The sequence below is a fragment of the Alexandromys fortis genome, unplaced genomic scaffold, assembly GCF_014885135.2.
Source record: "Alexandromys fortis isolate MF-2015 unplaced genomic scaffold, M_Fortis_MF-2015_v1.1 scaffold_6, whole genome shotgun sequence".
In the NCBI taxonomy this organism is placed as follows: domain Eukaryota; kingdom Metazoa; phylum Chordata; class Mammalia; order Rodentia; family Cricetidae; genus Alexandromys; species Alexandromys fortis.
In genome coordinates this window covers 9,223,620-9,238,305 of record NW_026067902.1, presented here as the reverse complement: position 1 = coordinate 9,238,305, position 14,686 = coordinate 9,223,620, and positions in this window count along the sequence as shown.

The window sequence follows — 14,686 nt, the reverse complement described above, 5'->3', positions numbered from 1 at the left end:
CCTGAGCTTCAGAACTTGTTACTATTCAAAGGGAAGGGCAATGGCTTCCCATGATTTGGGGCATGGGAGGAGCTGAAACCTTGCTCAAACTGGCCTTCCTTCCCAGTGTCTTGTTCAGGCAACCCTGGACTCTACACACTAGTGATTTCCCTTGGCTCAGGACTTGGGAGGTGGAGATGAGGCCATGACTTTCATGGTGTACAAGTTGGAACCCAGTTTCTGCGGCCCCTCTTGGCAGAACTATGGTGTGGAAGAGCCTACGTTTCTAACGCCAGCCCTATCTAAAGGAGGCTGGATGGTTCAAATAGGTCCAAGGAAAGGAAAAGAGGCAGATGCACTAGAGCCCTCTTGATCCAACTCAAGAAAACTTGAGGATTGCTCAGGACAGGAAAGTCTTTTCCATGAACCAAAATCTAAAAGGAACTGGATAACCTGTTTCCTGTCTAAAAGCCGTTAAAGGTGGTGGTTCTTATGTCTACTAGCAGGCATAAGTCAGGGAAGCCAGGCCAGGAAGGCTTTGCTAGAAGCCAAAGGCTTAGCAAGGTAAACAGCTGAGGGTTCTCTAGAAACCCCAAGTGTTCTACAGACAGTACTTGGTGTTCCCAGACCCAAGGGAGCACCTCACCCCCATGTCTCTGAGTATTCTGAAGAGAACCCCTTCTCTCAACCAGTTGTTGTCGCTATCACCCACGTCCCCTAGGACTCTCGAGGCACCCCACAAATTGTGCATCAGGCGAAGCCCTGGTAGCGAGAAGACTTCATAACTGAGACAGTTTGCAAACAGAACTTCACTCGTGAGCTGCATGGAGTGAGTGCAGACGTGCGAGCAGGAGAGACCGGGTAGTTACTTCACCTCAGCCCATCCTAACAAGATGATGATCTCCATGAAAACGCTGTGAGCCTCCAGATCTGGCACTGCCTGCAAGTCACACACTGCTTTCTGGGGACAAACATTCTAGGTGTAAGCTTGCCTTACGCAGGAACTCGGGCAACCTGACCCCTGCCAGCCAGCAGAGCCCACAGCAGCTTCTGTGCCTCCAGCATCATCGTGCCTGCATAGCGCCAACTCAGAAAGGAGAACAAGGGGGAGGCGCCTCCTGAGCCATCAGCCTCTGTTACTGCTGTGCCTCTGACAGTTAATAATACACATAAACACCTACTACAAACCAAATAAATCACCTGTTTACAGGATGCGTAATTCTATGGTAGTGACTATGTTTGCTGTCTATTGCTATACACAAATGACCTTATAAACTGATGCCCTAAAATGGGTTGAGCATAGTGGCACATACTTATAATTCTGGGCACTCGAAGGCAAAAGCAAGAGGTTTGTATCCAGCTCAAGGCCCTTCTCATTAACACAGTGAATTTCAGGCCAGCCAAGGTTATGTAGTGAGAACTTGTCTCAAAAATCCAAAAAGAAAGTAAATAAATAAAGCAAATTAAATATTTATTATGATTGAATAGTGTCATGGCCAAGAATTTGGGGGTAGGCTGGGGAGATAGCTTAATCAGAAGAGTGTTTACAGTGGAAGTATGAGGATGTAAGAACCCCAGAACCCATGGAAAAGTCAGGAGAAGCAGTCTGCATCTATAACCCAGTCTTCTGGACAAGGGTAATGGAGACAAAAAGATCCTGGGTTCTTGCTGACTAGTCGGTCTAGCTCAATCAGTGAGCTCCAGGCTCAGGGATGCTGTCTCACTAAATAAGTAGAGTGATAGAAGAAAGCTCTGAGTATGGATCTTTACATGTGAGTTCACACACACACACACACACACACACACACACACACACAGGAGAATCTGGGAATGACTTACAAGGTATTATCCCATAATTGCTCATACAGATGGCTATGGGCAGCAGTTTAATTCCTCCTGGGTATTGACAGGAGACCATGTTGATTCTCCCTGTCAACCACTCCCTAAAGCAAAGGACAGGATTACAATCTGGAATACAGACAGCACGCACAGGCCAGAGGGGATGATGTTACGTCTGGAGAAGGAAGAACGGTTCGGTGTTTATTAGGACAGAGAGAGCTACTCAGGATATCTTAAAAGAAAGTCCTGTGGCATTGTGGGTATTTTCAGGAGCTAGAAGTTCAAATTGGCAGTATTTAATGTATAAACCCAGTCTTTTTTTTTTTTTAAGGTTTTGTTTTGTTTCTTTGTTTAAGATAGGGTTTCTCTGAGTAGCCCTAACTGTCCTAGAACTCATTTTGTAGACCAGGCTGGCCTTGAACTCAGAGATCCGCCTGCCTCTACCTCCTAAGTGCTGGGATTTACGGTGTGTACCACCACCAGCTGGCTTTAATATTTACTTTTATTTTATCTGTCTAGGTGTTTTGTCTGCATGTTTGTCTATGCACCATATGCATGCCTTGTGCCCACGGAGTCCACAGGAGAGCCTCAGATCCCCTGGAGCTGGAGTTACAGTTATTAGCTGCCAGGAAGATGCTGGCATTTAAACCCAGGTCCTTTGGAAGAGCAGCCAGTGCTCTAAGCACTGAGAGATCTCTCCATCCCATTGTTTAATAAATGTTCTCAGCTACTTGAGTGAGCTGAGGAACGGGGTGGAGGAAGAACACTGGTAGGCGAGAGAAGGTGTTACTGTGCCGTGGGCTTCCAGACGGGGCATTACTGTTGAAGACAAACTGATGTTGCTGTCTGCTCTGTTTTCTTGGGTTTGACTTTCCAGCAACTTCCCTCTTAACACTTTGCATTCCGTGAAGGCATTAGAGTCTGCGGAGGCAGGCTGACGATAGGGCTGTGGGTAGGGTTCACCCACCCAGGTTGTTTTATCCACAGCATGGGGCTAAGTGCACTCATCCTGCCAGGCGGGTGATGGACCTTCACGTGTAGAGCTTCGCAGATGTAGTCCAGAAGGAACTGGAGAGGGTGCCCCACTCCACTGCCAACTCTGAGCCAAAGAGGTCAGGGTGGTGACTGCTCCTTAAGGGGCTGCACCCCTCCTCTGGCCGGCCAGCAGCTGCAGTGAGATCATCCTATCAAACTCCTCAGCTCCGCCCTCTCACACCTGAAGTTGCACCTAGGAGCATCCACACTTGACCTACGGTAGCCGCCTCCTGAGTTACCTGCAACCAGCACCTTCCAGAGCCCAGACAGAACATCTTGGCCACCAGCAGGCTAGGCCAGACAGGTGTAGCAGGAATCCTTTGGTACCCAGGGAGGGGCCTGACTCTGGGCGCCACCTGTGCTAGGATTGGGACACAGCAAGTTCTAAATTTCCAAGCACAAGGATCGCCTCCATTTTTGTCTTTAGGGTCCCCTATTACCCAGGGAGGGGCCTGACTCTGGGCGCCACCTGTGCTAGGATTTGGTCACAGCAAGTTCTAAATTTCCAAGCACAAGGATCGCCTCCATTTTTGTCTTTAGGGTCCCCTATTACTCATTTTTTTGCCTGACTCTGGGCGCCACCTGTGCTAGGATTGGGGCACAGCAAGTTCTAAATTTCCAAGCACAAGGATCGCCTCCATTTTTGTCTTTAGGGTCCCCTATTACTCACTACACAGACTAGGGACTAGGACGTTCAGGAAAACCTGTCATGGTGGCTTCAACAAGTGAAGCTTTTTTGCATGTAACCTGAATCCTGGAAACAGCTAACTAGGCTCATGTTGTTCCAACAGCTGTTCCAAGACCAAGGAAGGCCTTGCTCTCTGTAATCGCTTTGCCTTTCTCCTGTTGCTTCTTTACCTCGTGGTCAGAAGACAACTGCTGTATCTCCAGGAATCTGTGTTTAAGGAAGAAATGAGGGGCTTGGGGAGAATAAGAGCCAAGTCTGCTGGACCTGCCAATTTAAATCAGAAAGGAAAACCACTTTCAGAAGGCTGGACATATCCTCTGGCATTTCCATTTAGGTGTCCTAGGCTAACTATAATGGCGGCCCTTGGCTTCAAATAAAGTAAAGATGGCGGGGAAATGGAATGGCTAAGCACATGTCATAGTCTATCCCCCACAACAGAACTATCTTCTGAAATACAATAGGGATCCGTACTGGCTGTCATCTTGACACGAGCTACAGTCGTCGGGAAAGAGAGAGCCTCTATTGAGGGTCACCTCCATCAGATGGGCCTGTGGGGCATTTCATTGATTAATGGTTAATATGGGCGGGCCCAGGCGTGTGGGCAGTGCCACCCCTGGACAAGTGGTCCTGGGTGAATAAGAAAACAGGCTGAGCAAGCCATGGCAATCAAGCCAGTAAGCAGCACCCGTCATGACCTCTACTGCCGTTCCTGCCCTGACTTCCCTAAATAATGGATTGTGGGGACAAAATATAAGGCAAGGAACCCTTTTCACCCCAAGTAGATGTCTCATGCAATAGGAAGTAAAGTGAAACAGGACCCCACAGCCAGGAGCAAGGAGAAACTGTGCATCTGTTCAGCTTTGTATCAAGTGAGCGCCAGACTGAGCCTCTCAGGAGCTGGGGGCTCTCTCCTTTGGGCTAGGCTCTTCTGAGCACTCTGTAGCCCCTGTGGCCTTTCTAGCAGGTTAACTCAGGCTTATTCTTTTCTTTTTATTTATTCATTTTTTTCGAGACAGGGTTCCTCTGGGTAACAGTCCTAGCTGTCCTGGAACTTGCTCTGTAGACCAGGCCGGCCTCTTCCTCTCCAGCACCAGGATTTAAAGGCGTGAGCCGCCACCGCCCTCAGGTTTATTAGTTCTGTAGAGAGTAGAAATGACAAAGTTTCTTGAACACTGGGACCATGACAATGTGATTCTGTCACATTCTTCACCAGCTCCAAGGGATAGAAACAGACTACAGCTCCCAATGGTAGGAACACCAAAGAATGGGGGGCCATTGCTCATCCATCATAAATGGCTTTGGTGGGCTAATGAAAGTATTTGTCTCGCACACAAATATACACTTACACACAGGCCCTTTCCTTGCTCAGTCTGAGCCCCTAAGGCACTGTCCAGGTCCTCAGGGCCTAGGGGAAGAGGTGATAATGTTAGAGACCCTCTAAATAATGGTGTTGTTGGTTGTTTTACTCTTAGATCTTTTGCTCTTTGGTCTTTGGGGGCTTGCCACGCAGCTCCCAAATAAATCACACACACAGACTTATTCTTTCTTATTAATGCCCCTCCTTAACTTGGCTTGTTTTTTGCCAGCTTTCCTTAAATTGAATTATCTCAACTACCTTTTGCCCTGGGCTTTTTCATTTTCTTACTTTTGTATATCTTACTTTTTACTCTTATTCCATGGCTGGCTGGGCAGCTGCCCCTGGTGCCCTTCTTTCCTTGTTTTCTCATTTTTCCTCCTTCCCCTCCTCCAGATTTCTCCTCTTTATTCTCTCTGCCTGCCAGCCCTGCCTATCCTTTCTCCAGGACAGTCAGAGCTGTTATACAGAGAGACCCTGTCTTGAAAATCCTAAATAGATAGATGATAGATAGATAGATAGATAGATAGATAGATAGATAGATAGATAGATAGATAGATGATAGATGAAATATATAATTTGAGCTGGTTTATTTATTGTTCCTTTTTGAATTTCGTTTTACTCTCTGAAGTATTCATAGAAGTATACAGTGTATTTAATCCTAGCCCCTACTGCCTCCTCCACCTCTGTCTGACCTCCCCAATATCTGTTTCCCCTTAAGCCCTCTTTTTTAAAACAATAATCCACTGTATCCAATTAGTGCTGTCCTTGTGTGCTTGACTTTGGGTTATCCATTGGTGTGAGAGAAATCTGCCAATGACCACCCCTCAAAGAAAAGTGAGTTTTCCTCCTGTGTCAGCCATCAACTACCAGTAAGTCCTTGGGCGGGGTGGGGCCCTTAAGAGCCCCTCCCTACTCCATCCTGAAATTTTTAACTGAACTGATCTTGTCAGGTCCTGCACAGGGTCTGTGACAATCATGTCCTGTTTAGAGGGCAGCATTCCTCCCCATCCCCTGGCTTTGACATTCTTTCTTCCCCTTTTCCACCTTATTCCCCAAGCCTTGGAGCGGAGGATGGGGGGAAGGAGGGGACAAAATGGCCCAGATAGCCCATCTACAGCTGAGGGCTCATAGTCACTGCAAACAGTTAAGAGTCTCTACATTAACTGCCTACTATGGTATGCACAATGCATTTTTTAAAGACTGGGTCTCGCTATGTAGCTCTGGTTAGCCTTGACTTCACTAGACCAGTGTAGGGCAATATTGTACAGGCCGCGTATTTCTGCATTATATCAGGAGCCAGCCTCTCGAGTCACCATAGCAACAGAGATGCTTAAAGCATCTACAAATGGCTGGCTCAGGAGCTCAGGATATGCTGTTCCTTTCTTGGTAATTATGTAGACTGCCTGAGAAGAGGAGTCAGTTCCAAGCTAGTGACAGAGCTGGGGATGTGACTTTAGTCCTGCTACCCCGGAAACTGAATGCTAATGAACTCCCCCCTCAGTTTACCTTGGAGGATAAAAGGTGTCTGGATAATAAATGCAGGTGATCTTCAGGATTTGGATGAACCCTGAGACTCCCTTCTGATATTTCTGTGTGAACTGTGTGTCTCAATTATTCCCGCGCCTCCACGCCGGTCCAGAGAGGGAAAAATAGTTTGTTGGGACATTGGACCCCGACAGACCAAGTTGGCTTAAACTCACAGAGTTCTGCCTGCTTCTGCCTCCCAATACCGGGACTAGAGACATGCCACCATGCTTAGCTACATTGCCTTTTAGAAGTGATAATAGAAAATAAGTTCAGGTACTGGGGTTTTTTTGTTTGTTTCTTTCCTTTTTTTTTTTTCTTTGAGTATGAGAGTGCATCTATATGACCATGTGGAGGACTGTGTGTGAAACATCCAGAAAAGGGTGTCAGAAAAGAGTTCAAGTTACATGGGGCTGTGAGACACCAGACAGTGAGACCCGGAACCCGACTGGGTCCTCTGCAAGAGCAAGTGCTCTTAACGACTCGGCTGTCTCCAACCTCTTACACTGTTTTCAACAAAATAGCCTTTAGTTGGCCACTTCTTTTTCTAATCCATAATATTATATGATTCATTGGTACGGATTATACTTGTGGTGTATATGGCATGCATATATATGTGATATACTTACAAGCAACTTATATATTTGACAAATATTTGAATAAGTTTTCAGTTGAAGATACATCTGGAAATACATCTGGATGACAAACAAGGCCATAGGAAAGTTTGGGGATGTCTGTATTTGGCTCTGAAGAAGATGAAGGAGTCTTTGAGAAAATAACTGTCAAGGGGAAAGGGAACTGAGGAAGAGTAACTCAGAAGAGTGAGACCGTCTTTTCAAAACTTTTTATTCTTTCATTCCTACATTATGCAATGCATTGTGATCAGGAACACCCTCACCTTTTATCCCTCTCCCCGGCCCCCTAAAAACTCTCCTGCAATCCCCTGGTGTCTTTAAAAAAACAAACAAGGAAACCACTAAGTTCAATTAGGGTTGCCTGTATGTGCATGGGTGAGAGACTGTGTTTACCGAATCATGGACAACTTACTAATGGTGACATCCCTGAAAAATACTGACTCCCTTCCCCAACAGGCATTAACTGCAAGCAGCTACTTAGCTAGGAGTGAGGCCTCGTGTGCTCCTCCATCCATCCTGGATATTGACAAGCTTGAGTGATGTTATGCAAGTTACCATAGCTGTGGGTCAATTCATGCATGCAACGGCCATGTCATGTCCAGAAAGCAGATTTTCAAGGCACTTCTTCACATCCAGAAGATGTTCTAAGTTCTTCCTGCCTCCTCTTTCTGTGCTGTTCCCATGATAGTTGGGAGTGAGACTGATGTCCTTTTCAAGGCTGAGCACCATGGTTTGTTGTTCTCAGTCCTTTGACTAGTGACAAATTTCCGCATTCGCCTTTGCTCATGGCAAAAAGAAACAACAGTGGGTATACTCATATTTACAGGGCAATGTGGAAACATGTCCATTCAGCAAAACAATGGAAGTCCCTTCCTAGTGTCTATACCTTCCCAGCTAAGGACTTTTGGACAAGATTTACAATACCAGACATAAATTCCCTTATGTAGAGTATGCCTGATATCCAACCAGATAGGGATTGGTAACTCCCAAAACATTCATGCCATTGTTGCCCCAGTGAGCACCTTATGTGGCAGGCCAGTATTGTTGCCTGCAGTGTCCACTGTAGGCTGAGACCAATGATAACTTTTCTCCCCCAGTAGCTGTAGGCAGACTTTAGCCACTTTCCAGGTCAGTCCCAGTTTGATTTCTCTGTCCTGTGGTGAAAGTGTGTATGTTCTATGATACACTTTCACTGTCCAGCTCTGGTGGACAACCAAGCAGAAGTGCAGTAGCTTGGATTTTCTGGGTTTCTGGGCCCTCCTTGGCTAATAACTCACAGGAAGCCATCCCAGACCTAGCACTGGGCTTTGCTGAAGAACCCATGGGTATGGGAACAGCATAGTCCACCACACAAAGCATCTCTGTTCAAACTCCACTTTAGAAAAACAAAGTAGTGGTTTCCATCAGGCTTCCCGTACATCTTAGTGTGGTTAGCTGTCTCCTGACCCCTTCCTCCCATCCCCATGCCCATGCCCCTTTCCACATAGGTTCTCTGCCTTCGTTATTTCTCCTCCAGACAATCTCCACCCCTGCACTTTAATCCCCTCCCTCCTCAGCCTTCCTTCTCCGATATTACATGTGTGCTGCAGGATAGGACTCTTTTTTCCCCTCAAATTTTCCTCATTATACTTGAAGAAGGGAAATGGTCATTCTATTTTAAAATAAAGATTATCATTGTGTATGATGTGTGCATATGACTTCCATAGCATATGGGGAGGTCGAGGACAACTTTGTTTCTTTCCTTTTGCCTTCATATAGATTCCAGCAAGAGCCTTTCCTAGGAAACCATCTCATGAACCCAAAATGATCACTCTCCGAGAGACACACCAGGTTATATAGGCAACATGTTCCTTGCCTATCGGTTCATATCACCTTTGTCAAATATCTCAGTCAATCCACACATGGTGCTGAAACCCCACTGGTCTTCACTCCCATTTGGTGCCAATTCCTAATCGTTTGCTTTTGGGAGAGACAATGGAGACACAGCCTGACTCACTCAGCAAGCTGGCCTGGAATTCTATTCGTAAACCAAACAGGTTTCAAACTCAGGGATCTGCCTGCCTGTCTCCCACGTGTTGGGATTAAAGTCAGGTGCCACACAGCTGGATAATTCCTAAATTACTGTTTGCCATCCCTGTCAATCTCTCAGAGTCAGGGTGCTGCAGCTGGGTTGCGTTTTAAACCATCCCCATCCTTCAATGATGTTGAAGGAGCTTGAAGGAGCTCAGCTCAGCTCCACCCCCTCCACATGTCCCCATTCCACTCCCTGTGTATTCACTGCAGTTCTCTGGGAATGACCAGTCTGGACCCACCCGAGAGAAGGTGGGGCCATGTCTACTAGATCATTTTATAACTTCTGTAAGGAGAATCTTAAAACTGAAAGAGCTAAGGCTAAATGTAGGTATGTTTACAAAGAGATAAAAGTCATCTCTTATCCTGGCTCTGTCCGTCCCCCAAACACCTTGTACAAACCAGTGTTTTGAAGTTTATTATATTACATTTAAATTAAAGATAGTTACACATAATATTGCTTCAAGGGACATTTAGTACACCCTGTATTTTATTCTGGGACCTGGAGATACAACTGAGATCAAAAGAGACAAAACCACCAGGACTTCTTATAATAAACTGTGATAAGGCAATAAGATAGTTATGTTAGGTGGCAAAATAGATACAGTAAATATACAACTTTAAATAAGCAGGTGAGAGATGCCTCACTGAGCTGCTATTTGAGCCTCAGGATTGTGTGATCCTTAGGATGAGATCGCAAATACAGTGAGCTAGCTGAGTGCTTGGTGTATGAGAGTCCATAAGTTCATAGTAACATTCTTACAAAGAATGTCTGAAATCACGAGGAGTTGGCTAGGTTTCTGCATCCTCTGCCGCCGACCTGCCTGCCTTTTAGGGGGAAGGAGCACTTGATGAGTGCTCTCTGTCTCTTGTTAGAGCTCCTCACTGACTCTTCCCAGAGCCTGAGCCCTTAAATCTCTGTCTGCTTATCCCAGCTGAAGCGCCACTTTCCAACTCTTCACTGTCTCTTACACTCACATCCTGAGCGATAACAACAAAGGATGTCTTGTGACGTCAGGTTGTAGTCCAACCCTTGCTAAGTTGCTGTTGTCTTTGACTATCCCTGTCTCTAGTTCTCATTTTTTCATCACAAAGTTAAAAAGCCGTACTAAACCAAGTTTCAGGCTCTACTCCGGGTTGGTTCTCACACAGAACCCAATACTAGCAGGTGGTGCCCCCTAGTCTAAAATCTCCTCAAAAGCCTGGCCCATAGTCTCTAGCACAAACAGCAGTAGGTAAGAAATTAGGGTAAACCAGAACTCCCAAACTATGCAGCACTTTGGGCCTATTTCTCCTAAGTATATTTATATTATGTTTATTGAGTATATCTTATGTTTATTTTAGATAGTGCGAATACCTCTGTAAATATGCTCCATATGTTTATAAAAATATAAAGTGAAAATTAAGAGAATTAAAAAATATGGCTCAACTCAACAGAATTTTGATGTGGGAGTGTCATATATCAATCTGTTGATTTCATTGGTTAAGCAATAAAGGAACTCCTTGGCCCTGATAGGTTAAAACATAGGTGGGAGGAGTAAACAGAATAGGATGCTGGGAGGAAGAGGAAGTGAGCTCAGACTCGACAGCTCTGCTCTCTGGAGCAGAGACGCCAGGCTCTGCTCTCCCAGGCAGCTCTGACCCAGGATGGACGTAGGCTAGAATCTTCCCGATAAGCGCACCTTGGGGTGCTACAAACAATTATTAGAAATGGGCTAGTCCAGGTGCAAGAGTTAGCTGAGAAGAGGCTAGATAGAAATGGGCCAAGCAGTGTTTAAATTAATATAGTTTGTGTGTTATTTCGGGGCATAAGCTAGCAGGCGGCCGGGGTGCTGGGGACGCAGCCCCGCCGCTCCAATTTCAACAGAATTTGATCTGTTAGAAGATCACATAGAAGAGGCTTCCTTGGTTTCTCAAGATGATTGTCCACTTTTCTGAGGATTCCCACGCTTTTGGGGTGTGGGCTTTTCATTTTACTGTAATATGGCCAGCCCTTCCTAAAAATAATGATCTTTAGAAGGTTTCCTTTTTAACTTTCTTACTGACTTTTAAAGTTCACCTGTCTTTCCCTGCCACCCCCACCCACTTGGATTAAAGAGATGTTGATACTACCCTTGTTTATAAAATATCGTTAACTTTTCTTGGTTACCTATTAGGAGTAAGTTATTGGTGAGACTTCTGATTATTACATACAATCTGTTATTAATAACCCTGTGGAACACAGACTGGGCTGCCTAAGACCCTCCCCGCCTTTAAGGGCTGGGAATCAAATCCGGAGATGAATGCTTACTAGGCAACCCCTCTGTTGCTAAGGTACACCTCCCCCTCCCCATCATAGTCCTTCTCATTTTAGTTGTTTTAGGATCAGCTATATGCGCTTTTGATCAAAGGAAATTCAAAACCAAAGGGTGTAATAATATAAAGCCCAGTTCTACCTTCTTACCTCTGTCACCTTTCCTCACTCCAGAAATCAGCGAGGTAAATAATTTGCTCCTAAGAGACATTCTGACTGCTAAGGCGCATATGTAATATATACTTCGCCTCAAGTGAGCCATAATACATCTTTTTTCCACTTAATATTATACAGCGTCTCTGATCTTAATGTCTGAAACATGAAGCTCAAAACTAAAGCTTGGTGAGTATTCCTATGCCAACAGTAGGGAATTCATCGTGGTAAAACTTCACCTCATGCAGAAATGATTAAAAATACTGTATAAAATTGACTTCAGTCTCTGTGTGTTAAATATATATGGACTATAAATGACTTTGTGTTTAAACTTGGGTCCTGCTCCCAAGACAGCTCTTTATATGTGTACAAATATTCCAGAGTCCAAAATATTTCAAAATCCGAACGAAGAATTTTGATACAGCAATCCAATCTATATAAAAACCATTTTCAGTAAACACGAGCTTTGAACACACCACCCTACTCTGTCAGGCAACTACACAGCATTCCCTTGGAGAAATACAGAAAGTGCAGTTAGCAGTCCTCCCTGGAGGACACGTGGATTGTTCCTAGTCACAAGCAGCCAAACATTCTGTGTGTCTGTGCTCTCATGTCTGTGTGAGCCTATATGTGGAAAAATAATAAACTATTTAAGAGCTCACGCCTATGAGCCGTCAGTGTGGCTTATGGACCTACTACTCAGCGAAGTAGGGTCGCTACATCACTATTAACACGGTGCTTTCCCCTGCATCCCTGTCTTCATCCTGGATGAAGAATGGAAGGTGAGAACGTTACTCAGAAAACGGGATGCTTTTGTGTGTCCCCACCAACCAAGACACTTGGGGAGTTGTGTTACCAGACAAGATACTTAAGTTCCCTGTGTCTTGGTTTACTCATTTGCATTTTCTTTCTATTTCTCTTGCAGAGATGCTGAGCTGATTTTTGGAAATAGGAAATGCTCTTTTGCGTGAACTGTCCGGCTATAGTGGAGAAAACAGAACATGAAAGCTCTCTTAGAAGCTGTGAGTAACTTTGTCCAAATCCAGAGTAACAAGACCTCCGTTGTGTGTTCTTCTGAGGAGAATACCTTAAGCTAGAGGGATGTGAGCAGCCTCCCTCATGCAAAGTAGAAGTGATGTTTAAGAAAACCACTGCCACTCTGTAAATGATCCTGTGCTAAGGACTGTTAGTCCAAGAGCTGTGGGGACAGAAACCAAGTGTAGATGAGCCGGGGAAAGATGGGTCTCTGTTGTCTGCTTAGCCAGTTTAGTACCAAACTGTCTTAAGAAGTTATTGTTAACATCTCCCTCCTCCCCTTCCTCCTCCCTTTCCTCCCCCTCTTCCTCCTCCTTAGGGACACAGCTCTTGTTCCACGGGAAAAGTGTCAAGAGTAAATGGGACTGGAACACTATTTTTGTTTGAAAACCTCTGCTTATTTCCGTAAATTTGTCTGCCTTTCTTGTAGTTTGCGGTGTATTTTCCAACCCTTAAGGATTCAAAAGACGTCCATTAACTTTTTCAAAGACAAGTGGCAAGCCAAATAGTTGAGGGTTTTTGTTTTGTTTTAGTTTTCAAATAACTTATTTTAATTTAATTTATTTTGTTTGAGATGGGGGTCTCGTGTATCCCAGGCTGGTCTCCAACTTGCTCTGTAGCTAGCCAAAGAGGACCTTGGACTCCTGATCCCTCAGCCTCTGCCTTCTGAGTGTTGGGTCCTAACCACACATGGGTACCCCAGTAGAGAACAGGAACCGTCAGGTATTGGGGTGTGTGCAGATTACACTGGTGCTGCTGTGCCCCTGTGGCTCACAGAGGTTGTAAGTCAGCCTCGACTGCCCCGCTCCCTGTATTATATTATCAGAAGTGTTCCTTCTTTTTTTATTATTATTATCATTTTTATTGAGAAAAGGAAAAAAAAAGCTTCCGCCTCCTCCCAGCCTCCCATTTCCCTCCCCCTCCCCCCCACTCCTCTCCCCCTCCCTCTCCAATCCAAAGAGCAGTCAGGGTTCCCTGCCCTGTGGAAAGTCCAAGGTCCCCCCTCCGTCCATGTCTAGGAAGGTGAACAACCAAACTGGCTAGGCTCCCACCAAGCCGGAACATGAAGTAGGATCAAAACCATTGTCCTTGGCTTCTCATCAGCCCTCATTGTTCGCCATGATCAGAGAGTCCGGTTTTATCCCATGCTTTTTCAGTCACAGTCCAGCTGGCCTTGGTGAGCTCCCAATAGATTGAGGGGAGTTTTTCAAGTTCTGAGCCTCAGCCCTTGAGGGCACTTGTTACCTCCCAGTGCCCTGCTTAGCCTTGCCTTTCAGGGACATTGCTGTTCCTTGTCTGCCCTGGGGATGTGGCACAGGAGGAGAGCACCTACGCAGTGTGGATAAGGCCCTAGGTTTAGCCCCTCCTACAGCAGGGGCATGAGGAGGAGGAAAATAGAATAGGTTGTTTAACATCTCAAAGTTGATTTTAAAAGCAAGTAATGTCTTTGTTTGAATTCTTTTTTGATACAGGGTCTTTCTATGTAGTTCTGACTGTTCTGGGACTCTAAACCAAGATGGTTTATAAGAGAGATCCTCCTGCTTCTCGCTCCTGAGTGCTCCTATCACTTTAATGAAGCTGTAATTAAATGTCTCTAAAAGGTAAATAGTGTAAAAGATAAAATATATATTAATTATAACTCTTAAGTAAGTGACTTCAATCTATTGCAATTTTCAGCATTATAAGAGCTCTACAAAAGATGAGCTGAAAGAGCTAAACCATGAACTCCAGGAGAAGGAGAAATTGATTAGCCATTTGCGAGCCCAGCAAAAAATAAAATTGATGAAAGTAGCCTCGGCTTTAAAGTATTTTGTGAATATGGTAGTTATAGAAACTTATGCAGAAAAAAAAAGATGGGATTTAAACAGAACCCCGAGAGCTAGGTAACACTCTAGACAAGCCGCGTTCTTGTGGAGAAGACAGAGAGGAACCCTAAGAGCTAGGAAACACTCTAGACAATCCATGTTTTTGTGGGGAAGACAGAGAAGAGCCCTAAGAGCTAGGAAACACTCTAGACAGGCCGCATTCTTGTGGGGGAGACAAAGAGCCCTGAGAGCTAGGTAACACGCTAGACAATC